The 27,052-nt window shown below is 45.5% G+C and overlaps 1 protein-coding gene across 1 annotated transcript in view; it reads right to left on the bottom strand.

Moving 5' to 3' along the window:
• The window catches only part of ZNF704 (zinc finger protein 704), a 130,971-nt gene that overhangs the window by 102,680 nt on the left and 1,239 nt on the right, over positions 1-27,052 (bottom strand). The gene's annotated exons all lie outside the window — the stretch shown is intronic.

Here is a 27,052-nt window from a genome sequence, read left to right as displayed (position 1 = left end):
ATGGTTGACTCTCTCTTCCTCTTTTTATCTTCTCACTCTTCCTCCACATTGTGAATGAAACATTTTGTACTGATAAAAAAAATACAACTTTCTACCTAACTGTTTTTCCAGACTCATAAACTGTCCAGCTGGTGGACTTTCAGCGACTTCCCAGTCTCACTGAAATATTTAATTTTTCTCTAGGTTTGGTAGAGTTTCGATGTACTTCGCATTTTTCAAAATGCTTCTTTATTAATTTGCTGTCAAAGTTCAAATTACTTACAAGACATTAAGCGTCTATCTGTGCATATATGCTGTTTGGAGTGTTTAAACATGAATGCGATTATACTACATGCATTATTTAGCAACTTGTGTTACTAAGTCATGGGCCTCTTCACGCTAGTAGCAGAGCTACTCCATTTAAAATTTTGACTACTATAACATGTCACGAGATCATGTTTTTTAACCAATCTCTTCTTGACAGACATGGAGGTACTTTTCCATTTTACATCATTAAAAATATTGCCACAGTGAACATGCTTGTGAAAGGCTTAGGCCTTTATGCACTCATGCAAACACTTGTGAAAAATTCCTGGAGTGTGAAATTGCCGAATCAAACAACCAGGATTGTCTTTAAGGTATGGAACACCCACAGCGGACATACCATAAAGTCACTAAAAGAAGGACATCAAACTATAGCCATGCTCTATTAAGAGGAGCACAATTGTTAATGATTTATTAAGAGAAACAGGCAAATTGTAGACTAATATGGTAGGCATTTGCAAAACAATGTAGTTTGCCAAAGAGCTACACGCCTTAAGAAACAAAAGATGGAATGGGGCAAGGGGGCCCTTTTCATTTCTTTCCTTATAATAAATACACACGGACACATGGACAGATACACACAATTTTTAAGTGGTAAGATTATGGGAGATTTTTACATTTTAAGCTTTTCAAATAAAAAAAATTAAAATAGAGAGATGATCTTTTAATTAGATTCACAAAAATTATGAGGAATAATGCTCTGTACTGGTCAACATCTGAGGGAGCTGACACTCTCACCCACAGGTTGTAGGAGGCTGACTTTTGGGAAAAGGGAGCCGATTTAATTGCACCCCTTTGTTTTTGGCAATTCTACATCTAAGGGGGAATATATAGAAAAGCACACAGGATATTTATCACTGAGCTTCTTATGGTATTAAAAAAGTGACCATTCTCTAAATATCCATCAATAAATTTGGGGTTAAATATGCAGAAGTAAAATGGATGGCTAAAAACAAAGACATATTTCTATATTTATTGAAATGGAAAGACATTTAATACACAGTTGAAAAAAAGGAAGCCCCAATGAGTATATGTCATACAACCTCAGGGAGGAGGGGTGTGTGTGTGTGTGTGTGTGTGTGTGTGTGTGTGTATGTGTGTGTATATATATATATATATATATATAGAGAGAGAGAGAGAGAGAGAGAGAGAGATTCTGAAAGGACATTCCAAAATGTTAAGAATAATTTCCCTTGGGAGCAGATATATAGGCCAATTTTGCTTTCTAGCTTGTTTGTAATTTTTACAATGTTTGTACATAGTTTAGTGTTTTAAAACCTATGAAGTTATTCTATTATAAAAGTACACATCATTTTTATATAATTAAGTTTCTCAAGAACCTGGCATTTACCTGACAAATAGTCTTTCCTGTGTCAGCTTTCAGTTATTAGTATATGTACGTATAACAGAAGGGGAAGATGAATTACTTAAGCTAATGCATCCCCTACACTCATCCTCTCATCGGTTATCAGCGTCTCTCAGTCACATGGTGTTCCAGTCACTCTCACCAAATCCCTCCTTCCCACCATGCACAGAGCCCTTCACACAGCACATCACACACACACGCCTTATCCAGTGTCATCTCTTGCAAGGAAACAAAGCTTCAGTGCTCAATTATATGAGAATACTACCAATTACTGAGTTAACTGACAAATAAAACTCAAAATTTTTACTCCAATGAACAGCTTTTGTTTTCCTAGAAGAAGATAAACAGCGTATCTAGGAATATGATATGCTTGGGAAATTTGCCATTCTTTAAATAAGAAGTTAACAGTATCCATTTAAATCTCAGTGGTGTCCTCCGTAAATTGGATGCTACTTTCTAAGACGGCTCATCAGCTTTTCTTGATACAAACACATCGAATTTCCACAGGCGGAGCCTAACAGCACACCAGATACAAGGACGGCTTCTAACATTGCCCACTTATTTGATCAATCCCTTTCCATCTCTACTCAAGTGCATTCCAGGTCACCTGAATCCTAACACCCTCCCTATGGATTTACGGTAATAAGATGCCAAAAGCACTGTCATCGCTCTCTCTTGGAAACGGTCCTCACTTACTCACCTCAACCCAATGAGACCTGAGGAGCTCACTCTGGAGATTACCTGAATTTCCAGGAATAATCTGAGGGAAGCCAACCCATTGGCCTTTGGAGGCTTTCTGTCTAGGAAGAAAGTCGAATAGAAATTCTGGAAAAGAGAATGAAGTGCGGCTTCTCAGGCATAGCAAAAACCACCACTGGAGAGCAAGCCCTGGGAGGCAAGTGAACCGTTGGTCCCCTTGGCTAAGCAACTGGTGAGGATTCTTCCACGCTCCAGGAAACCACAGTCACGCCCAACCAACTTCGCAAGAGAAGTTTTCCTGTTTCAGCTCGTGTTAGCCTACATCAGGATTTATTTGAAAAACCTGCTTTCAAAACACATACATTACATATGTAGGTGACTGCTGACAATGACATATTAAGTACAGTGTGGAACATGTCATCAGACCCACAGATTTTCAAACATGTTACAAAAGAAGCAAAGGTTAGAGTAATAATAGGAACGATTGTTGTTGTTTTTAAATGAATTTAAAATATCACCACTACGGGTCATGCTCAAAGAAAGATCAGATTCTTGCGTCAATTGATAAAAACTATGTCTAAAAATAGTCAACAGAACTCCTCTCCTCGCTTCAGATTAAATTCTTCAAATTTCATGCTAGGTACACAGAAAAATCAGTCGGATGGCAAAGCTATCCACTCATGATGAATGGCTGTAGTAGCAACACTTTAGAAAACACTGCTTCCAATTGCTGGCCCTTAGATGAGCTCATTCCCTCAGCTCTCTGAAACCAGTGAAGTGGTTTTCGCCTGCTTTATCCTCAAGTATATTATTTCTCTTTATGAAGATGGAGAAATCGGCCAACGACCATCGGACTGTTTGCTGGTGTGATGTTGAGGCAGCAGGGTCGAAACCCTGTTAGATTTGGCACCATGCCCGCCAACTACACTATGACACCAGCTTAGCAAGGAGTGGTGTTAATGCAAGTTTGAACGTAGTATCTTGACAGTTTCGTACTCAGCAAGGCAGGACTTGGCTTTGACTGATGGCTGATTAGTCAGCTGCACGTTTAGGATGGAGAGTGACTGCAAAGTGCTTTGGTGGAAGGCTACTTGGCTGGCGTTGCAAGCCTTCTATTAACATTATGCAAGTGAGAACACACAACTTGGGTGTTTTTAAAACTCCTCTACGGAAAGCCTTCAATGGAAATATTCGTTTCTGTAAAGTCCAATATTCAATTCAAGCTCAGCAAAGTGTCTATATCTTTTTTCCAGCCACATGTAAGGACAGTGGGGGACGCAGCAGCAGCATGAGCCGGTGTTATTGGGTTTTACCTTCAGCATATAGAATTTTGAACTTGTCCCATTAATCAGGTATTACATGTGTTTGCTATAAATCGGAGTTCAACTCAGCCAATCACACACACCCAAACCACGGGAAAATCCTGTGGACTTTACTTTCCAGAATATACCCAGGGTCCAGCCACTTCTCACCACCTCCTTCCACAGCTGCCACTGTGGGCTGTATCACCTCTTGCCTGGCTTTGTACAGCAGTCTCCTCCCTGGCTCCCGTTTCCATCCTCCACCCTTCCAGTTCCTTCTCAATAACAGCAGCCAGCTTTCCCACTTCAGAGCAGACTTGAATCATGCCCCGCCTCGGCTCGGGAGTGCCTGTGGCCCCCCATTGCACTCAGAATAAAAGCCCGAGTCCTTGCAGTGACTTCCAAGGCCCATTTGGTCAGGGCCCCCTCTCCCCGTCTTTCTGCCTCTCCTACATCCCTTCTCCAGTCTGATCTCTCCCTCACCTGGCCGGCCGTGTTAGAGTTCATTTTCTTCATGGGTTACATAGCTCTTTGCCACTGACCTGGGAATCAACCCCGACTCATGGTGACTCTGACAAACCACACATTTCCCCAAAGGGGTCAGAAGAGAACTTTTGGGTAAGCTGGAGAAGATAGTTTTGATACGTCTAAATAAAAGGGTGAATTGGTTGTCCAAAAGAACATTGCACAAATTCTCTGGGCACAAACAGGGTCCAGGGGACCCTTTCTTTCGGGAATCTGATCTGAGGCCTGGAAACTGATGCCAATTGGTGGTGGTGGTGGCTGGAAATGACAGCACGGGTGACCAGGCCAGGCCATGTGCCCCTCAGATGGTAGAGGAAACCAGGAATGGGGGGGGTGTCCTCAGACAGACCTGGGGTCCTCAGCTGCCTCACCCACACATGGCCGTCCTCACCTACACCTGAGAGCATGGCTGTTTCTGAGCCAACCCCCCTTGTCCGTCCTTATAATCGCGACCCCCACCCCACCCACTTCACCCCTTTTGTAACACCTGAGCTGGGTTCAACTTCTTGCAACAAAAAGAACTGGACTAACTAACTCAATACCTTGAATTCCTTTGGCAAGAAGAACTATAAATACAGCTTTTCAAATTCATCAGCAGTTGCCACAGTCTAACACACTTCTTGAATTTTCAGAGCAGATTAAGAAGCAGATTTTAAGTGAAAAAGAGTATTGGTTGCTAAGGGTTCGTCCTCAAATATGCATTTAATTTAAAATACAACTTACCATTCCTTTGAGCAGTAAACAGTAGGTGAAATTAAAAATTAAAGCTGAAAACCAATGAATTTGCATGTTAGCTTGGGTCGCGCGCTTCACTCACAGAGAGCCAATTACTGTTACTCGCTGCACAGATGACTAAATAAAATCTGTTAATAAATGCAGCTACAGTGTATTCAAGAAATTAAGCAGTGCATACTAGCATCAATTTGTACATCTGCTTATTGTAAATTTGATGCTTTAAAATAAAGGTCCAATTGGTGTATCAGCGAGGAGAGGGGAACATGAGGGAGAAATACCTCCCACTTCAACACAGTCTTTGTAAGAAGGTAGATGGCTCAACAGAAGAACTCGGCTAACCCATGACAGATGAGCGTGGGAAGGCCTTAAGACAAAAAGGTGCCCGTGGGGTTTCATTTCAGCCCGTTCACGATCCTTCCTTCATGCCTTGCTGCCTATGGATTCAGGCTTAATAAATCGACGTGTGTATGTCCACACGCACGTGATGGATACATAAATGAATACATAAATACCCCCTCCCCACACATACCTCTCCTAGTGGTTCTGCTCTTGCTCGAACCCTGACTGATACAATATAAAACTTGGTATGAAGTAGATACGCTTTACGCATCTCTCTCCTCTAGTGGTCCAGAAGCAACCGGCAAGCAGAGATCACGTTTTGCTCAGTTGTGTATCCCAGACCCCTGATAGACGCATACTTGGCACATACCAGCTGCTTGATACACGTTTACTTAATTAATGTAATTAAGTGATAATAACATGGCGATGGGGCCGCCTGTGAGAGCTGAAAGGAAGATCTGTGAAATCAGGAGGGACAGTTAGGCCACATTCCCAGCACTCTAAAGCATACAGAAACAATTACAATAACAGCAGTGGTGGTAATAATAATAGCTATATTTATCGAACCCTTATAAAGTACAAGATCCTGCATTAAAATTTCTCCATACACATTATTTCACTCCAATTCCCCCCAAATCCTAAGAGGACGATCTCACTATCCTTTATAAGGAGTTACATAACCAACTCATGGATCTTTCCTTCACCCGCTCTCTCTGGGTCTCCCTCTCAGCTGCTTTCCTATCAGCAATCGGCATGGCCCAATGTCACTTATCTTTTAAAAAACACACCTTCCTTTGACCTCTGATCCTGATCAACTATCATCACTGTGACAGTCCAGTTATCAACAGAGGTGTCTCCACTTCCTACCTATTTACTCTTTGACTTATTACATTAATAATTGATTCCTACTTTCCCCCAAATGACAACAAAAATCATGCTTTTGCTACACTTACAGTGAAGTACGTATCACTAAATTTAATAAACGCCCTCTTTTCAATTTCCCTTCTCGACAGTGCTAAACACAATTAGCCTGCCTGAAGCACCATCTTTTCCTGGCTTTAAAAGCAGGGCTGGTTCTGTTCTTCTTTGCAGGAGAAAAACCACAGAATTCCCTAGCTAGTTCAAGCAGAAATAAGGTATCGGTAAGCCCTGAATCTCCCAGAAGCCTGGCGAGTCCGCGGGGATGCTCAACAGGACACAGAGCCAGGAGATGAGTCCAGCCACCTCCTGTCTGAACAAGGAAAGCACTGAGCACTCAGGTCCCATGACAGCAGGTCCGGAGAGCTCAAACTCCCACCATGGATGCCCCGGCAGCACCAGGAACCTTGGACTGTGTTTGCCAGAAGGTCTCTTCAGCACATACCTACCCTGCACTGTCTTACTCATGCCTCTTGTCACACGCCTCATGCGGGTGCAATGCCTTGGCAGAGCCTACGTCACATACAGAGATCTAGCTGCAAGTTATGCTGGGAAATTCCGGCCACAGCAGCGTAGGGCACTGATGTAGAGCGGAACGGCGGAGGTGTTGAATGAGCCAATTGCCAGTGTCTGGACAGCAGCACGCCTTTCTGGGTTCTTCTTTGTAACCTCCTCTCTCTGCTACCACAACACAGATTTCTAATCTATGTGTGTCTCTCTCTATTTCTATTGCCACCACCATTTTCCACTTGGAATACCACAGTACGTTCTGGTCTAATTGACCTGTAACTCCAAGCATCCATATGGTATTGAGAGACTCAAGGAAGAATATTTTGTAACTCCAATATACCACGTAGAGAGATAAATGGCAATAAATGACTGTCTTTAGTTATAATTGTTCAACTTTTAAAAACACCATTTAAGTGGGCAGCTACCCATGTGCCGTGAACGGAAGGTGCCAGAAAGACCCTAGTGGAGATGTATTTCCAACAGCTGGGAAGGATGCCAGGAATTCTGTAATAGGGTTAAATCATACGTATATTATTAACCCAGCTTTCCTGGTCAAACCAGAAATAGCCCAAGAAAAGGAGTCTGTTTGCTGTGAAATCGAGTTGAGCTGAAATCAAGTCCGAGCTCGGCCACATGCTAGGTGATTGACGTGGGGACGTTCTCTCAGCTCTGAGCTTCAAGGTCTGGTCCTCAACTATCACATAGGGAACGCAGGTTGGGAGAAAGGGTCACATGGAAATACCCGGTAAAGTGACTGGTACCTGGTAACCAGGCCCTTTCTCTCTGGCCACACCTTCCTGACAACCAGTGTGTGATTACTATCGGAACGCTGGTTAATGAAAGACAAATGCTGTAGCGATCTGACACAGGCCTCCTGTGTAAAAGGGACACCGGACAGGGGGGCTCTAGTGGGGGACAGTGGGGCGCCTCTCAGAGAGAACAGCATGGGCCACCTGGGGAGCCAGAGGCAGGGAAGGCTGCCGGGAGCCTTGAGTGGGAAGTGGGCCATAAGAAAAATAGAAACAGCAATAAAAACAGGAAGCAATCATGAAACCCATGGGACTCTCTTAAACACTCTGGCCTGAAGGGAGCCCAGTGGGGTGCCACCCATGTCTCTGGCTGCTGTCCACATCTTCCCACGTCCTGAGTTCTAACCTCACTCAGGAAAGGATAGGAAATAGGAAGCACCATGGAAGAGGTGGCCGTGGCAGGAAGAGGAAGTACCCAGCGATGGCACATCAGCCCTTGCTTTATGCCACGTCTTGGAGCTTGTTCAACAGCAATGGCAATCTCTCAGATCGATGAGATGCTACACAAATCTCCATAACAGAGGCAGAAGGCAAGTCTCCAAGAGAGAGAACATGCCAGACTGACACTCACCTTCTCACCTGCCCACACCTGCTTTCACCTCCAACTCAAGCAATGAGCCAAAAGACACCTCTGCCTTGGCTGTTATGTACCTGTGGCTGCTTACCATTGCAAATCGTGTGGAAGAAATTCTTTCCCGCCGGTATTTCTTATATATTCGGCCTATGGACTAATGCAACATATAGTTGTTTCTTTTTTAAAAAAAAACAAGAACTTTGTATTAGTATAATCTTTATCACTTCAGAAAAGAAGGAACTTTGCATTAGTTTGTGTATTTTAGAATGGTGCCGTTTAATTTAGTACTTTCAGAGGCAGAATTTGCAGGAGGTGAGACTTTGTAAGGACTTTCATGGGCTTCATATACTAGCACACGCCTCATGAGCCCAACCAAAGGGACCTGACGACCCCAGTGTAAGAAACGACCCTTGGCTGGTGGCCACACATTTGCCATGCAAGAGTAAATGATTAATATGTGTGTATGAATGTCAAAAGTCACACACCCCATGTTTTTACAGTTGAAATCTGTTGGTCGTGTGCTAGCTGAATTAAGGTTACTGTACAACAGGAAGGTAACATATGAATAAGCCACAATTTGTTCTCTAGTTTCAAAAGGCGAATAAGTTGTTTACAGCCAAAAACATGTACATTCTTCCAGGAAAACAGCAGACGAGTGGTAGACACTATATAAACACCTTCTGTGCCTCTGTATAACACACCATTTTTTAAGTATATGGCAATACTTTAATTCCCCACTATAACACCTCTTAATTTTCTTATTTAAAGATCATTTTCATGGAACACTTTATAAAAGAGGTTGTAAGAAAGGTTTCAAAGAAGATAAAAATTCTAAAGCTTGAATAGTTATTCCAACCCACACATACACCACTCTCCATTCTCTCCATGATAATAAGAAATAAAGATATTTTAGTAGACCTTTGAAAAGAGTGTTTCCTTGAAAAGTAATCATTCATTCAGCAAATATTTTTACTAGGTATTGTAGGCACAAGAGGTAATAGTGACATATACTTATATACATACGTGTGTGTGTGTGTGCGTGTGTGTGTATTAGAAAGGTATAAAGGTTTCTACACCCATGAAGCTTGCAGTTCGGTGGGGAAGAAGGGCATAAATCCACGCACCCACAAACATGAGTAATGGTGCAACGACAACAAATGCTCGGATAGAGAGGTACATGGAAGAGCTAGGAGCGCACGAGAGAGGGAAAAATCAGAGAGGTCTGGGAAGGCAACTCTGAGACAGCATCTTCGCTGGTTTGAGCTGCTATAACAAAGATACCATAGACTGGGGGGCTGAAACAACAGACATCTGTTTCTCACAGGTCTAAAGGCCGAGAAGCCCAAGACCACGGGCCCGGCACATTTGGTGTCTGGTGAGGACTGACTTCCTGGTTCAGACAGCTGTGTCCTCGCCTGGCAGAGAGAGTGAGCTCTGGACTCAGGTCCCTCATGGGGGCTGCCCCCCCATGACCTCATCCAAATCTGGTTACCTCCAAGTACCCCCACACTGAGGATTAGGCTTCAACATATGAATTTTGGGGGCGAGGGGGACATAATCAGTCCACAGCAAGAAGTGATGGTGGATTGAGTTCTGCTGAGAGATGGAACTGTCTAGGTGAAGTGTGGTGTGGCAGGAAGTCATGGCACAATTTAAGACTTGAAAGAAAGTCACCAAGACTGGAGACCAGAGAAAAGGGCGGTACAAGGCCTGAGAGGACGCCGAAGAGACGAGAGGGTCGGACCGCATGTTATGGGCGGACTTGTGTCTTCCTAAGCATTCACATGTTGAAATCCTCACCACCACCCCCGTACCTCAAAATGTAACTGTATTTGGGGATAGGGCCTTTAAAGAGGTGATTAAGGTAAACTGAGGCCCTTAGGGTGGGCCCTGATCCAATCCGACTGGTGTCCTTATAAGAAGAGGAGATTTGCACACAGGTGACACCCAGACCAAGGGATGACCACGGGAGTGAGGACACAGCGAGAAGGTGGGCATCTTCAAGCCAAGGAGAGAGACCTCAGAAGAAACCAAACCTGCCAGCACCTTGACTGTGGACTTCAAGCCTCCAGAGCCGTGTGAGAATATGAATTTCTGTTGCTTAAGCAACAGAGGCTAAGGTAATCTGTTCTGGTAGTGCCACAGGGGGAATGTGGCCGTGGTCCTGAGATCCTGGAATCCATCGGTGGGGTTTCAACTGGGGGGAGGAGGAGGGTCACGGATCAGACGTGCCACTTGCTCTGGCTGCAGTGTCAAGGAGAACTGCAGACAGCCTGTGGTGGGCTGAATAATGGCCCCCAAAGACATCCACAGCCTAATTCCTGGGACCTGTGAATGTCACCTTAGACGGCAAAAGTTAACGGCGGACGTGATTAAGTTAAGGACCCCGAGAGAGGGAGGGTGTCCTGAATTCTCCAGGTGGGCCCTGCGTCTAGTCACAAGTGTCCCTAGAAGAGGGAGGCAGAGGCCATCTGCACAGTGGAGGAGGAGGGTATGTAACGATGGGAGCAGAGCAGAGTGACGTGCCTGGAAGATGGGGCAGGGCCTGCACAACGCACATACAGGTGGCCTCCAGAAGGTGGAAGCAGCAAGGAAATGGATTCACATCTGGAGCCTGCAGACGGAGCCCCCCACCAACACCTCCACGCTAGTCCAGTGAGAGCCGTTTTGGACTCTGACCTGCAAACCAGTAAGAGAATGAATTTGCGTTGTTTTCAGTCACTTAATTTGTAGTGCGTGTGACAGCGGCAATAGGAACCTAAACACAGGTGATCAGCTCCAAGCCAGAGCTCGGGGAGCGTCGCCTGGGTGGTGGTGGCAGAAACAAGGCCAGAAGGGACATAACACCCCAGGCATGGATGCCAGATTCGATCGGCGGGCGGGGAAGGAGAGGGAGCAGCAAGTGGCATCTGTGTTCTCCCTGTCGCGGCCACAACCACCAGACCCAGCAGGGCGGTCTTCAGCACCCCACTTCAGGAGTCAGGAAGCTGACGGGCGCTTACAAACGTGAGGACAGGTAACAAATGCTGTTCTTCTCATTTACTTCATCTTGCAGTTTTTAAACTTTAAAAATCTACCTCCAAACTAAGTCTGCTATTAAAATTTTATGTGGAGATAAAAAAAACTCTAGGTTTTAAAAATGTTTCTGAATGTGGACTATTTCTTAACTTTGATTTCACAAAGGCCTGGACACCTTGAGGTGCTTATCATGAAGATAGTTGAATGGAAGTTATGGAGGTCCATTCCATTCCATTCCATCCCATTCCATTCCTATACAGTTATGCTCTGCTCCATAAATGTTTACCATCTCACAACCACCAAAACCTAATATGCAGAGAATAACCCATATTTAGAAATACACTGCCCTACGGCACCTCTGCCACACTCATCCTCACTCTTGGGGCGACTGTGGTACCGCAGCTCCCTGCAAACACAGCCATCAGTGGGCGCTGCTCTGTGCCAAACCTAATGCAGGTCATTTCCTGCATTTGCATTTCAATTTCCTCACAGCGGAAGCTGACCCTGCTGATAAGAAGAGTCTTGGCTACACTGAAGACGTTCAAGCATTTGATTAAAAGTGGTGTTGGTGTGACTTGTGCTACTCACCTTTCTCCCACTAATTGCCTGGCTGATATCAGAACAGAAAAGAGCTGGCACGCTCCCATACTCTGTATTCCTCTCTAAAGGACAGAGATCCTCCATATCAGATACAAACTTCTGCAAACACTGCTGAGAATTGGGAAGGTCCTCCTGCCTGAGGAAGGAGCTATCATATGTTTGAAAGATGGTGGGCTTCACTGTCAGCAGTGCTAAGGAACTGCCTTCAGAACCAGGAATTTAGACGTGCTTATAAAGCCGGATTTTGACCAGGAGCGGCACACGCGATCACCCCGCAATAGGAAGAACACAAAAGATCTGCAAACTTATACCAGTCTGGGTCCATCTTACTTGGGTGTTAATGGCCCTGAATGACATGAGTTTCCATGTCAAAACCCCCAGGATATGACACATCTAAGTTGTCATTTTTATTCTCAGGACGTAGGGAAGGGTGTGCTCTCATCTTAAAAGAGCTTCATACAAATTGCTAAGTCAAATGGGTAAGCCCCTAACCTCTGCTACACCAAAAGCTATGTGGCACTCTTCATTTCTAGTAATAATAACAATAAATACAGCAAAGCTACATTTTTGTCTTCTGCGCTACTGGGTGTTGTGTTGAATGTTCAAGATTTCGAAGGACGGACCACGAAGCTCCCGCAGTCTTATCAGGGACGCTGCTCGTGAATCAATCACGTGGGAACAAACCGGCCTTTGGTTTTGCCAAGACTGTCATCCTGACCAAGGTAACCCCGGGCCGTGCCCATGTCACGGACACATTCAACTCATGGACGAATGACTTGCACACCCTCCACTGGTGTTTTTTATTTGTTGCCCTTGAGAGAAACCCGCAGGTAGTTTCCAGCAGCACCTATGCATTTCCTAAGCAGACACTTTCAAACATAATTGATATTGTATCTGGGAGGATATGAACTAAAGGGCTTGAGTCACCCTGCTTTTCCAATACAGAGACTTTAGTGCACACACACACACACACACACACACACACACACACACTCAAGTCTTAATTCTGCTTCGAGGATTCCGTTATCAGTACATTTTTAAAGGAATCAAGAGATTAGTGGTGGCTGGGGTTAGGGATGCAGGGATGGGAAAGAGGCTGCTCTGGCTCTAAAAGGGCAGCATGAGGGGGCCTTGTGATGGGACCGCTGTATCTTCTCTGTGCCACTGGTCACGTGAATCTACACAGGTGACAATACTACACACACAGGTGCATCCAGACCTGGAGAAGTCTGAATAAGCCAGTGGGCTGTCTGCGTCACTTTCCTGGGTGTGACATTGGACTCTAGTTATGCAACAAGGTACCACGGCCAACGATACACGGGATCATTCTGTACATTTTCTTACAGCTGCAGGTGAATTTATGATCTGTTAAAGATGCTTTTCAAAGCTAAGAAAAGGTAAAAAAGATATAGATACACAGTCTACCACCATTTTACAGGTGACTAAAGGAAGAAGCAGTAAAGAACTTTACTCAAGATTGCACTATGAGTTATGCGCTAGATCAAAAGTAAGACTCAGGCCTCTGAGTTTTCCACGTGCCATCATCCTTCACACAAATAATGCACTAAGCAGTCACTACTGTTCCAGTCCACACTGGGGGATTAACATGATAAAGCACCTTCAAGCAGCTGAAAATCTAGTTGAGGATGCGTGTGGAAAAACTAAGGGATGAGGTGAGCATAAAGTTTGAGAATTATATAATCTAACTTAAATATAATATGAACTTAGGGAAAAAAGGTACAGAGTTATGTGTGTCCCACAGTTCTACTGCAAATCTGAACAAACCCGAGGCAAATAACCTCATTTATATAGAATAACTCATAAGACAGGGGCTTCGTATCTGGATGCACAGACACCCCCAGTAAGTGCTACGCTTAGGGTACCACATTACACGTGGAAGGGGGACGGCCACAGGAAATGTGTGGCTAATGCTTTCCCAGACGCTACACCACTTCCGTCCCCTCACCCTCCCCAGGGGCAAGCGCGAAAAACACGCGGGGGACACACAGGTCCTTTCCTCACAGAAAGAAGCCGCACACAACAAACAAATTGGGGGTGGAATTCATTTTTTCCCCTCTAGATTTAAATTGACTACTGTTGTCATCTGTGTCTCAAAGGTAATGAGGGCATTGCTATAATGCTGTTCCAGCTGAACAGAAGCTTCGCAACCAAACACGTAAAGGACTGGACAGGTATTTTCCGCCAGGGGTTAGGTGGATGAGCTCAGCAGTGAGTTCCAGCGACAGAGACCATCGTGAGATTCTGGCCAGGACGGTGGTTTTTCAGGCACTGTTTGCCTGGCTCTGAAGATGAAGGGTTGGTAAGGTCTGAGCAGGAAGACGGAAACTTTCATGATGGTTTTGTACATCTTGGAGCTTGCTATGTCGCTGAAATGGCTCACTGACATTTTTTTTTTTTAGACTTCAATTTTCCTTGCTCCCAATATAACTTCTTTGCTTTTATTGCCCTATGAACATAACACCGGGACTCCACTTTAGCTTTTGTTGTGTTTCCTGTCAGTTTTTCCTGAAATACGTGAAGTTTTTGCATTTGTAAGTAACGCTAACTTTTTAGGGTGTTCCTCAAATGTAGTGCGATTTTGCTGATTTTGTAGCTTTTATTTATATTTGCTTTTCAATCATGTACTAGGTAGAACTTCATTCTTAATTGGGGCTAATGTAGGAGCTAGCTTTTCACTACAGCCCCATTACCTGCTTTATGTCACCTGCGTGGTACGGGAGTCAAGTCCCTTGTCTTCGGTTTGCTGGTCGTATTCTCTAACATAGAAATTTAGCTGTTAGCATATTGTGTTTTCTTTTTTTTTTTTTTTCAGAATGGGCAGGCTATCATGATCTTTGCACAGCTTGTTATTTCTGTATTTATACAACTACCACTTAAAAATCATACATGACACATGCATGGGATAAGAAGTCTTGAACCCCTCCCTCCAAGAAAACCTTCCCTATGTAACGGAAATGCATGTTATGAGATAGTGTGACACTGGCATGCGTGTCCGTGGCTGTCAGCAAGCTGGCACCCTCCTGGCCCGGGGCCTGCCCCCACCACCGCCATCACCGTCCTCCCACCTGCCTCCCCTGGCCTCTGGCTCCCATGGGCTCTTGTGGCAATATGGTGAATGGTCTAGAGAGCCATTTACCGTACTCTCCACTTTACAGTCTCTCTTGCAGCCATTAGACTTAGAGCTAAGGTCATTTACTCCAAAGTCTTCGTGGACTCCCCCGTGTCATTAACTTTCCCTCTCCCAGGTTCCCAGCCCTGGTGAGCTCATTACCAACAGAGCTGGAAGGCGCGGCCATAAATATCTGCCACCCCCTACTTGACAGGAACACCTCAGGCGGGGACCATGGCGAGGAAAGGGCCTGGCGAGGAGCAGGCTTGCTTCCTGATGGTCCCCAGCCACCAGCACGCTGGACTGCGTGTGCTATTGTTTCGGCTTTGGAAAACAGGGGTGGGGTAATTCCCACGATGTAGGGAGAACGCTTGAGACAACTGTACAGGCTGGGACGGGTTTTGTTTTCCCCAGCGGACCCTGGCAGCCCTTCTTAGGAGTCCCGTTTAGAGCACCAGGGCTAAGAGAGAAAATCCTCGCGCGTCCAGGATCCTGCGTGTTACAGTCACGTGCAGGTGGGGCTCACTGTCCCTGTAGGTGAATCCCACTAGAGGGCAATCCCACTTCGAGAGGGCGATCGCTGAGAAAGGAATCTAGGGCCCTCGGTCACTAGGGACCCCCTGAAAAACACGCAGTATGTTAAGTGCCCAACGTACTTTAGACAGTAAGGCTGAATATCCCTTGGCACGTTAAGATCTGCGCCCGGAAAGGAAGGGCCGGAAAGCAATACGGGGCTTCACTGACAAGAACCCTTAGACAGCTGTTGGGAATGAATGAAATGATTTGGGGATGGACTTCCACGTGGTTGTCCTTACGGTAAAAACAGTAATCCCATCACTGTCGGTGCACATATGCCACATAAATCAGTTTTTAATAAAGAAGTTGCTACCCCTTTGACGGGTAAACCTTAATCACTGTTTTGTTGCTAATGTCTCTAAAATGCATTATATTCTTGCCTCTCTATTAAGCACAACAAACCTCTCTCCGTGGTATGAGGTCCTGGGACTATTATTAAACTGTAACATAGAGTGATGTGCCCTCCGGAGCTCCTTGCCACCATGTTAAATGAACATATATTATTTCGCACACTCACGTGTAGAGCATTTTAAACACAGATCCCCACGCCTCCATCAACACCAGTTTCATGCCTGCTGGTCTTACAACATTGGCTCTAAGTAGAGAGACGGACTCTTCCTGCTCATTCCTAACTTTTCATGTCTTGGCCAAGAAACCACACAACCACATTTGTTGGGACTGAGTGTCAAGTAAGAGTGAATAAGGCAATGCCTTTGAGCACTGGGAATGCCTAGGAAGAAACAACCACTGCTACCTTTGAGCCCCGAAAGTATCTAGCCCAGTGCTTTGCATATTTGAACATTAAGGAAATGTTTTCAGATTTGCAAGTGTGAGCTGTCGTTTTTTACATCCAGTCCAGCTCCTGAAGCCCTGTTAACTTACTTTTATGTTTTAAGGTGGGTCACCAAGAACAGGAGTTTGCCAGGCAGGTGACCTCCCTTTGAGTGATAGATCCTACTTGTGTGGTCTGGAAGGATAGATATAGTGGGGTGAATGGCTGGTGGTTATCTATGAAGAATGAGTGGCATTCTACGGGATTATTTGTTCCTTCTTTCTTCTTATCAGGACTTTCAAATATTCTACAAGTATTGCTCCTTTAATAGGAAAAAGTGATGTAAGACCTACGATCATTTTCGCAGCTCTGTGAAAAACAAACTTAAATGAGGAGAAACTGGAGGCAAGAAGTGAGCAATGAGGATACTATGGAAATGAGGAGAGTAACTACTGGGGAAGAAAAACACACGATGGGAACAAAATAAATCAGACTTGGAAACAGGTGAGATGCAGAGAAGAAAGGTGATAGGAGGAAATGACCGAGTGTTTGTACAATGACATGCTTAGTCTTTCATGTTCTATTCATTTGAACATTTGGCGATCACCCACTTCTACCCAAGTATTTTTGTTGGGTACTAATATCACCAATATTGCAGAAAATGAGAATAAATGGGTGTTTTTGTTTTTGTTTGTTTTTTGGAGGGGGAGGAAGGAAAGACGATGATGATGGCCGGAAAGTCACTGTGAAGCGAGTTTGTGTCACTAGTTTGACCCGGGTAAACGAAGACTGAAGGAAGAATGAGTCAGAATGGAAGCTATCCACATGAAAACCTACAAATACATGGCAGATTAGAAAAAAAAAGGAGGTGGGGGGAATCAGAAAGAAAGGATTCAAAGTCATTTATCAAGTCGTCTTCAAACAGTCATGTAGCCTCTGGTCATGGCTACCTCATAATGAAATTGAAATTATAATGACTGGTAAGGATATTATAAGAAATACAAGAGATGGGTATGTAACTCCAGGGACACAAGACCCAATCAGTGTGTTGCTGTCACAAATCCAAGGGTAAAAAAAAAAGGACAAAAGCATTCATTTCCCATTACATAAAAGAAGTCTTCTCTCCCAACTGATATGCTCCAAGTCCTATATTTTCCTCTATTTCTACTCCCCAGCACCTTCCTGTCAATTGTGCCAACTTTTTAAAAAAGGATACACCTAAAATACTTAGCAAAGCGAAGCTTCGAGGGACTGCCTAAGCAGAGCACTACTTTCCAACTCACTCAGCACTACACAGCAAGAGAACATAACGAGAGAAACTTGCTTCTAGTTTCTCTAAACCTGATGTTGACAGCATAGTCTGAAAAACTAATTTTCAAACAAGGCTTTTTTTTAAAGACAGCAATTTAAAAATGGGATTTCCACCTCTCTTCGTAGTAACCTAAAAGCTCGAATATCATTTACGCCTTGATCCTAGCCGCTAAGCTTCAGTTTAAAATGCCACTCCCTGTGCTTAGAACAACAGAAGGAAAAAAAAAGGGTTTTGGGGGTGGTGGCGCAGAACAGGAGCCAGCAAATATGTGCTTAGACTGGCTTTGCAACTTAGCAAATTATCAACCGCTGCCAGGCTCTCGAGTGAAAACTACAAGTCCTGTACTTTCACTACCCTTCACTGTCATTTCCTATTGTAATTGTTTATCTGTTTGACTATTTCTTCCATGAAATAGATTGTCCCATAAGGACCACTTGGTTCGATAGCATACTCTCTGCATCCATCTAAGTGGCTGGTACAGAGTAGGCACAGTTTTGACAGAAACTGCCCCATTCTTATCTAGGACTTATTTTCCCACCTATAAAATGGAGATGGTACTACCCACCACCCAAGATTGCCAAGAGGCTCAAGTGAAGTTAGCTATGAGGGCACTCTCAAAATCCTAATGCATTAAATGTTGGATAACACTGAAATGCACACGGAACAATAGCCAATAAAGAGTCCTTACACGAGGTATTCAGTGTTCACAAATGCTGAACCCCTTTATGTGCAATACCCACACTGCTGTTGACAGAAAATGTGTCAGTCCCAATACCTTAGCGCATTTATATGCTCGTTTCATTTAGACTCTTCTGATAGTTTCAATCTTTTTCCTTTTAGAATGTGGAAAACCTATTGTTGAAGACACTTTCCTGGGTATAAACCCCTGTGATTGTTCTGCTTCCTGGGCACTGTTTAATTCTGTTATGATCCACTGCTCACACCTCCCTTCTTCCTCACCAGACCCATTGCAGAGCCTGATCTACCAAGAAAAGTTGTGTTCTCCACCAGTTTTCAAATTTCACACATGAGAAGGGTATTCACAGATATACAAGTGAAAATTTACCACGTGAAATTCTTTTTCTTTTAAAGAAATTTGACACTGAAGAAATTATCAGCTGATGAGGAAAAATACTTCAAAGCTTACATGACCCACTAACAACATTTTAACTGTTTTCTGAGTGTGTGACAATATAGTTCTTTAATAATGCAGTTTTCATTATTTATCCCAAGGATAAGCCACTTATCCATGGATTTCTCATTTAGAAATGTAATTATAAATCAGTATTTCCCAAAATGTATCCCAAGGGAAAGATGCTCTAGGAAAAAAAAAAGTCTCTATAGTCCAATAAATATGTAAATGTTACAGTCTATATTCACCTCCTTAGAAATTCGGAAGGCTCTGGCCATCCGTGATCAATAACTTCTTTTTAGGTACATGGATTTTGTACTACTCTTCCAATTTCCTCTATATTTAAAATATTTTATAACTTAAAAAAAAAAGTCTGTATCTCTGTTCTTAACCAGAATCCCTCCAACTTCTTCAGCCAGAGTTCTCACCGGCCCTTTCTGATGTCTCCCCAGCAGTAGAAGCAGGTCGGTACAAGAGTTTAGAGGTAACTTTGTGGACCTATCCCCACCTATGCAAAGAATAAAGAATGACTTCTTCACCACCAAAAGCACAGCAGGCTCTTGCACCAAGGCTAAGGATGAGGGAAGGACCAACCCGCTCAGACGGTCTCAGCCACACGCAGCGTCAAGGGTGGATGGTGACATCACTGTGTTTACACTACAGCTTTCAGCAACATGTGTGGTAAACCTTTTCCTGCCCGCGTGGGTGGCAGCCAGCTTTTCCCCAATATAAGTGGTGTAGGTCTGAATGGACTGATGAACCCCAGAGACAGACAGTCCCTGTCCCCTTTGCATGAGTAGGTAAGTGGCTCACAGCTTCCTGAGCTGCAGAGGGAAGATGCAAGCTCACCACACACAAAAGGACACCACAGCACTCAGATGAGCAGAGCCACTGCAGGAAGCGGCTCTCGGAAACGCCTTGAGAGCAGGGGACACGGAGGAGCTTGTGACCGTTAAAATGACTGTGGCATTTTGGACCCTCAAATTGTTAGAAAAGATCCTTTTCTGAAACCGTAAAGTAAATAAACAGTCATCCATGTCTAATTCCAGGAGGTCTCTGGGCCACATTCAGTAACAATAGATGACGCTAGAACAATATTATCCCAATTTTATGTCACAGCACTGAATTGGCACAGAGCTAGGAAGTAACGTGATAAGGCCACACGACTAGCAAGTGGAGAAGCCAGCATTTGAACCCAGAGCCTTATTTGATTGCTGCTTGAGCTACACTGAGGTGACCGTGGGCTGGGGCAGCCAGTGGGGTCACCTGCTTTGACTCAAACCTGCTCTCTCCATCTCACTAACAAGCCCACCATGAAGGTCATGTTAACGAACTAAAGTTATCCTGTCTGCGGGTTTCATCACGTGGTGTTTCAAGGCACGTAGCCTTTCAGAAAATTAGATTTAATTTAAAATGCCACAGCACTTTGGACACTCACTAATTCTAACTAGGCATGCCCGATGAGTCTGAAATCGGAGAGATTTCACATTCACCGAACCTTCCATTACGACGAGAATGTAAGGAGAGCACGTGTGTCACGGTGACTGCTGGGACACCCACCCCTTCAGCTCTTGGCACCTTGAGGCTCTGTGGTCTTCCGCAAGGTCCTTGCCCTACAACCACAGGCTCTCCTTCAAAACCCTAGAGTCGAGCCTGTTTGCCCTACGTACATTGCATTGTAACACTGGATTGTCTAAAGCAGTATTTTCAACAAAGTGTAAAGACTCAGTCACTGTTATTCTGCTCCAGGACTCTCAGGTGTGTTCTGTTCCATTCCATCCAGCAAATGACAACAACTAAGGTTATTTGCCAAGTTCAGGGACCTAAACTCACCCTTGACTAACCACTCAGGAATTACTTCCTGGCCAAACCACAGACTCTTCTCCATACAGGCTGGCTACAAATGTTTTAGGGTTCGTATCAAAACTCCACCCCAAACTGTGGCAGCCAAGTAAGGTCTCGCGACAGAGCTAATCTTGCCAAGAGGATTAAGAGGAAAGGGGCCCCCGAACCTCCATCTAGACAACTTGTCAGGGATTTGTTAGGCGGTGGGCTCCCTGCAAGTGGGAGGAAGCCCTGTCACTGTTACTTGCCACAGGGTCTCAGAAGCGTGGCACCAGGGGCCCACCTTACACATCTAGTGACAGAACAGTGGATGGGAACATGGACAGCAAAACCAAAGAAACTCATCCTGGTTTCAATGACCCAGACGTGGCCAGCCAGAAGGGTGGTGATGAGGGTCTCCAAGCATCTCCGATGTGTCAGAATGTCTAGTGGAAATCATGCATTGACCTTAATATGACATGGTAGGGGGCAAGTAAACGGTGAAGTTTCCCTGACTTGAGCAGGCATTATTTCAAGTCGCTGTGACAATACTGGTCGTTCCATGCAGATCAGAAGTTCTGATACCACACAGTGCTTTGGGGCAAGAAAAACCCCCCTTTCTCCCCCCGCCCTCCATCCTCCCGGGGTGGAGGACACAGCACTCTGACGGCTACAGGTTTAATAAAGAACAGGGTCCCTGCATTTTAAGAGGTCAACTGCACACACACGACTGTAGCTGTCTCTGGATCCATCTCACCAAGAGGCGGGGCTACAGATTCAGGGGAGGGCTAGACTAAAGCTCTGTCTCCCCTTTTTTCCAATGCTTGTGTTATGGGACAACCCACGGTCCACTAGCAGCGACACCCTGGTGAAGGAGGAGAGGCCCTGGTTAAGGGCTGAGTGAGTACACATCCCGTCTTCCAGGCCAGTTCACCGGAAGCACCACACCAGGGGTTCTGGGCCAGCCATTCACGACAAGATGGAGCCCATCTCTTGCGGTGGCCCCCCTCTGAGTGAGTGCACACATCCCGTGGGAAGTGCTCGGGGAGGGGGACCCGGCCCAGCAGGCCTCACAGAGGGTCCTACCCAGCCCACCAAAGCCACAAGCGAGCCCCTCTACCTGAGGTACTTGACGAAGCAAGAACTTTCCCCAAACAGAAGTTGACAAGCAGTGAGTGGTAGACCACTTGAGAAAACTGATTTTTCTATCTGCAACTCTGAGGGATCATTCTGGGCTTAGAGAACTAACCCGGAAAGGAGGGAGGGAACTTGGGGTTGGCAGACCAGGGCCCTAATGCTGGGCCCACCTGCTTCTCCCTCAGCCCCAGCTGTAGAGAAATTTCACCTTTGTAGCCTCAGTGTCAGTGGTCAAATGAGGGTGTCGGGTTAGTAGATAATCTCTGTTTCCCTTCCAACTTCAGCAGTGAATGACAACTTTGTGCGGTATCTTAAGCACATGCCTTTCGCTGCAGCCAACACCAAGACCATTTGCAAGACACATGCTTGTTAGCAAATTGGAATTCAGTGTTTGCTACACAGTCTCTGCCAAAGGCTTCTTACCGTCATCGGATATTCAAGAGATAGACTCATAGCTGTGTCAGCCATCCCTGAAGAGCTGGCACACGGGAAGCGTCTTCCATCCGATTAGTAGCTACTGGGCATTGCAAGTGGGAACTCGGACACATAGTACCTCATTTAAAAGCCTTTCTCCTCGGTTTTCCACTGGATGAAATCTGGCTAGAACTCCTCGAGGCTCTTGTGTCCAGCCTTTTCCTACTTACTACACCAGTAAATTATTAACGCCTTCAGATTCTGGGCCCTGAACAAATCCACAGCCTCACAATGCAAAGCCCTGGCCTTATTATCTGAGCTGCCGCTGTGTGGCCTCCACTGAGGAACAAACAGATTCTAGAATCCTTCCTCCCTTTCACAATGTCCTTGGACCTTTCTTGATTAAACTCTGGTTGAAGAGACTGTTTACTCTGCCAGGAGGTTAGTTATTTTATTTGTATTTTTGGAGGGAGGGGGTGTGGAATCTTACCCCCCGAAGGTAAATGTGTAAGCTTTCTTGGATCAGAAATTGAAAATGATACAATGCAAAGTTTCTCTTGTTGTTTCATTTAAAGCCTAAATTGGTATTGGTTAAAGGAATCAGATACTTAGTAGCATGTATTCCTTTACCCCCTCAGCAATCACAAATCGTCCTGGAAATAAACAGAAGGGCATACTAATCTCAAATCAATACAGGGAGAGCCCACGGATTCTGGTATAGGGATTAAAATCACAGGCCGTGGGTGTCAGCCATGCCCCCACCTGTGTCCACACTGCTGTGTGTGCTGGTTCACTTCTAAGCCAGTGTCCTCAGTTGGACCAGGGGACACAGTGATTCCCAAGTCACACTGTCTCATGAGATCCTCCCTCAGAGAAACCATTTAGTACAGTCCCCAGCTCACACGGTCAGCAAACATTCATGCGTGATAACATTAGTTGGGAACCCAAATTGTCCTGCATTTCACTCCCACTCTTTCGCTGATTTTCCTGGTTCACCCTTTCTGTTCTCCCATCTACTGAGCCACAGCTGTTTCACCACCCGCCCTTTCTTAGGTCCCCTGTCCATCGTTACAGTCACAGCCGTGCCACCTCCGTCAGTAATATGTTCTTCCCACTGTTCACCCTCCCGGCTGACGCGCAGCCCTGCTCAGTCCAGCTGTCTCCTTTGTCTGTGAGAGACAGTGTAGGGTAAGGCGTAAGGGCGTTAGCGCTGGAGTTCGTCTGCCCAGGGCTTACGCCCCTACTCTGCCACTTAACACCTGTGTGTTTTTAAGCAGTCGGCTCATCACATCTGGAAAACAAGGACAATCACGACAAGGCCTGAATGATTGGCACGCAGTAATGACGTTTAAATGAGACGGTACAGTTACACTTGTGCTGACCATGGTAGGCACCCAATCAGTGTGAGCGTGGGTTCTTTTCATTATTGTGATTGCTCTGTGCAGGAGCCAATGGAATAAAGTTGGGGAATTGCATGCTCGGAACCACAAACACCAGAGGGGTCCCTGATGTGCCTGGCACTCGCTCTGATCTCCCTAGTGTGTGTGCTCTCCTGCTGTCCCACAGAGCTACGTCATGCCTTCAGCTCTTACTTCAAGCCTCCTTCACCCTCAGTGGACGAGCTTCCCTCCTGCGACAAGGGGAAAACGGAAGCCATCATCTGACCAGCGCCTATATACAACTACCCAGCTCTGGGCTCACTGTCTCCACCTTCTCTGTAATTCAGTGCGGAGAAGGGCTCTTGCTTCTGTCAAAGGACAACCCCTGTCCTTGGGGTCCAGGTCCCTCCCCTATGGATTTTGCAAGGGCTGTCGTCCTGCGCTCATCTCTCCTCTGGCTGCACCTTTGGTTCCTCCCTAAGGTGACACCCAGGGATCCTCAACTCCTTGTATATCGCCTCCCCTTAAGTATGGGTGGAACCCAGGACTCACCTCTAACCAACAGAAAATGGCAAAGATAATAGACTATTATTGCTGCTGTGATTACAGGGCATTATGTGAAACTCTAGCTCACTAGCAGACAGGTGCTAAGATGCTCCTTGCCGGCTTGATGAAGTAAGAGGCCACACTGAGGATGCCCACGTGACAAAACACTGTGTGAAGTGGAGGTGGGGTGGGGAAAGGGTCCCTAGGAGCTGAAGGTAGCCTCCAGGTGGCAGCCAGCAGGAAACTGGGACCCTCAGACCCACAGACACAAGGGACTGAATTCTGCTACCGACCTGTGTGAGCTCAGACGTGAGCTCTTCCCCAGTCCAACCTCCTTATGAGAACACAGCCCACCCAACACCTCGGCTGCAGCCTGTGACACTTAGCACAGACCCAGGGAAGCTGAGCCTGGACTCCTAACCCACAGCCACTGTGAGAGCTGTTGCAAGCTGAAAGCTTTGTGGTAATTTGTTATATTGCAATGGAAAACGAACATGCTCGCCTTCTACCAAGTAATTCCCATCACGCTGCAATCACGGCACGGACACTCGACTGTATCCTGTCTTAAGAGAACCTAGACCGTATGTGCTCCACGTGTTCCCCTCTCTCTGCTCTCTTTTCCAACAACATGTGTTAAAAGAGTTTTCCATCTGCCTCGCTGCACCCTCTCCTCTCACTCAGTGCTCAGCCCACTCTGGTCCCATCACTGACTTCACACTCCTTTGTCAAGGACACCGAGTAGTTCCTCTCTATCCTTATCTTATTCAGTATCGCCATAGCAGGCCTCACTTTTAGAACTATTTCTTCTCTCGGCTGCCCGGACGTCACATTTTCTAGTTTTCCATCATTTACCCTTCTGCTTTCTCGTCCTTCACTCAAACTTCCTACCGAGACACTGCTGTGTCCCAGGGTCTGGCCCAAGGCTCTCCTGCCCTGGCCTACTGCACTCCCTCTGTAGTCCCAGCTTTAAATGAGAGCAACGTGCTGGTGATGCCCCGATTTTTCTCTCTAGCCCCGACCTCTCCCCTCCATCCCACTTCCTACAGCCATCTGCCTAATTGCAGTTTGCACTTGGATGTCTAACTGTCATCTCAGACTTAACGTGTCCAAAACGGAACGCCAGTCTTTTGTTCTCCTGGTGTTCCCGATCTTAGCAAATGGCTCACCTAACCAGCCTTTACATCAGACCAACCTTTACATCAGGGCCTCACTCTGGATTCTCTCTTTCCTTCACCCCCGTCACTCTTCACAACAGATCCTGAATTTGTCCACTCCTCGCTGATCCGGCACCAGTCAGCCTAGGGCAAACTGCCCTCACCTCTCACTTGAACTGCAGAATCAGCCACCTCAGGGACATCCCTGCTTCTCCCTGCTGTCCTCTATTCTCCACGTGGCATGGCCTTCTTGAAAACACAAACTACCTGGTATGCCTTTACTGCTTAAAATGTCCAGAGTCTTCACACCCTACCCTCTCAAGGCCCACCAGGCTCTATGCTGCTGGCCCCCACCTGCCTCCCTGACCTGCCTCCTACCTACCAAGTTCCAGCCACACTCACCTTCTCCTGCTTCCCACATCAAGACTTTTGCAGTTGTTATTCCCTCTTCCTGCAAAGACCTTCTTCTCAAGCTGCATGTCTCAGATCTCAGGTCACATGCCCCCTCCTAGGGCGGTCTTCCCCATAACAGCTTTCTCTTCTTCCTCCGAGACTCAGAGATACCACTATTTCCCTCATAGCGTACATCACAATCTCAAAGCACCGTGCTTATTTGTTTGTTTGGTGGGTAGTCGCTCGGACTCCTCACACCAGATGTAAGCATCTGGAAGGTGAGTACTGCTGTGTTCCAGAATAGCACCTGGCACACAGTAGGTGCTCAATAAATATTTGAATAAATGAATGCATAAATATAAGATGTTGACATTTTTATATGCATTAGAATAAACTGATCCTGTTCTATCCCATCAGAGAATCTCTTCAGATGCAGTGTCAAGATGGCTTGAAAGCAGTAAAAATTATACAAATTATAGCTCAAACTATTCAACATGTACATTCTTAAAAAGTTGCCGGAAAACCAAAACATGAAATAAAGCCCATTTTGAGAGAATTGAACAGAAATTTGTTAGGAGATGTGAAAAGTTTTTTGATAATGTTAATGGTCACACCTTAGTTTTATGTTTTTATAGAGTTGATTCCCCGCCCCCTACATTGGGGTTGTTTGATCACGGAGCAGAAACTACAATTAATTTTTCTATCACAAACTGTGCAACCACTGTTCAAACCACAAGACATATTTTCAATATCTCTGGACGAAAATGCTAAGGAGTCACTTACTCTCGTTCCTCCATGTCATTGGTGCCATATGACTTGATTCCAAACCCAGCTATGTCCTGTAGCCACACAATGCAGGCCTTTAAATAGGCCGTGGTAATGATTGTGGTCATGGCTTGGATTCCAACAAGCAACTGTCAAAAACTATCATCCCAAACGACTACTCGCTGAAAATTTCTCACTCCCAGAGCAGATACTGCCAGGGTGGTCTAGGAATGAAATCTGTGATAATGCCTACTCTGGGGCTTTTCTAAACGCTGACGTTGTAAATGTTTCTTTGGAAGTACAATTTCATGCTTTGGGGAGCTGACTGTTATGCAAGCCCTCACAAAGTTAAGGGAAAAAAAGTCTCTCTTAAGCTCACTTGTTTATGCATTTTTTTTCTTCCTGATATGCCAATATCTTCTGAAAACTTTGGGAAGCAGTCACACAGTTGACTTTAAGAACCACTCTTAAGAAAAATCACTCACTCCATCCTTACCACTTGCTGCCCTCAAAACTTCTTAGCAACACACACTGTGCATGAACCTCGGAGCGGTTTGCCTTGTCCAATCGAATGCCTGGAAGCCCAGCCAGTCAGTTGTGTAATAATAAACCCCTTATCTCCTGAAGATACACAAATGCAACCATCTCTCGGTGTTTCAGCGCAAAGAGACTTCACTAGAATCCTCAGCAGAAACTCACATCCATATTCGATGTTAAATCCACCCCCCCTTCCCAATTTTCCCCATTTCCGCCTGTTTGCTCATTGCAATTTTGAGGAGGGAAAAAAGCCAAAATGCCACACAATGTCGAGTTTAAACAGG

This window comes from Rhinolophus sinicus, linkage group LG14, assembly GCF_036562045.2.
Source record: "Rhinolophus sinicus isolate RSC01 linkage group LG14, ASM3656204v1, whole genome shotgun sequence".
Lineage (NCBI taxonomy): Eukaryota > Metazoa > Chordata > Mammalia > Chiroptera > Rhinolophidae > Rhinolophus > Rhinolophus sinicus.
This window is presented reverse-complemented; position numbering and strand designations above follow the sequence as displayed.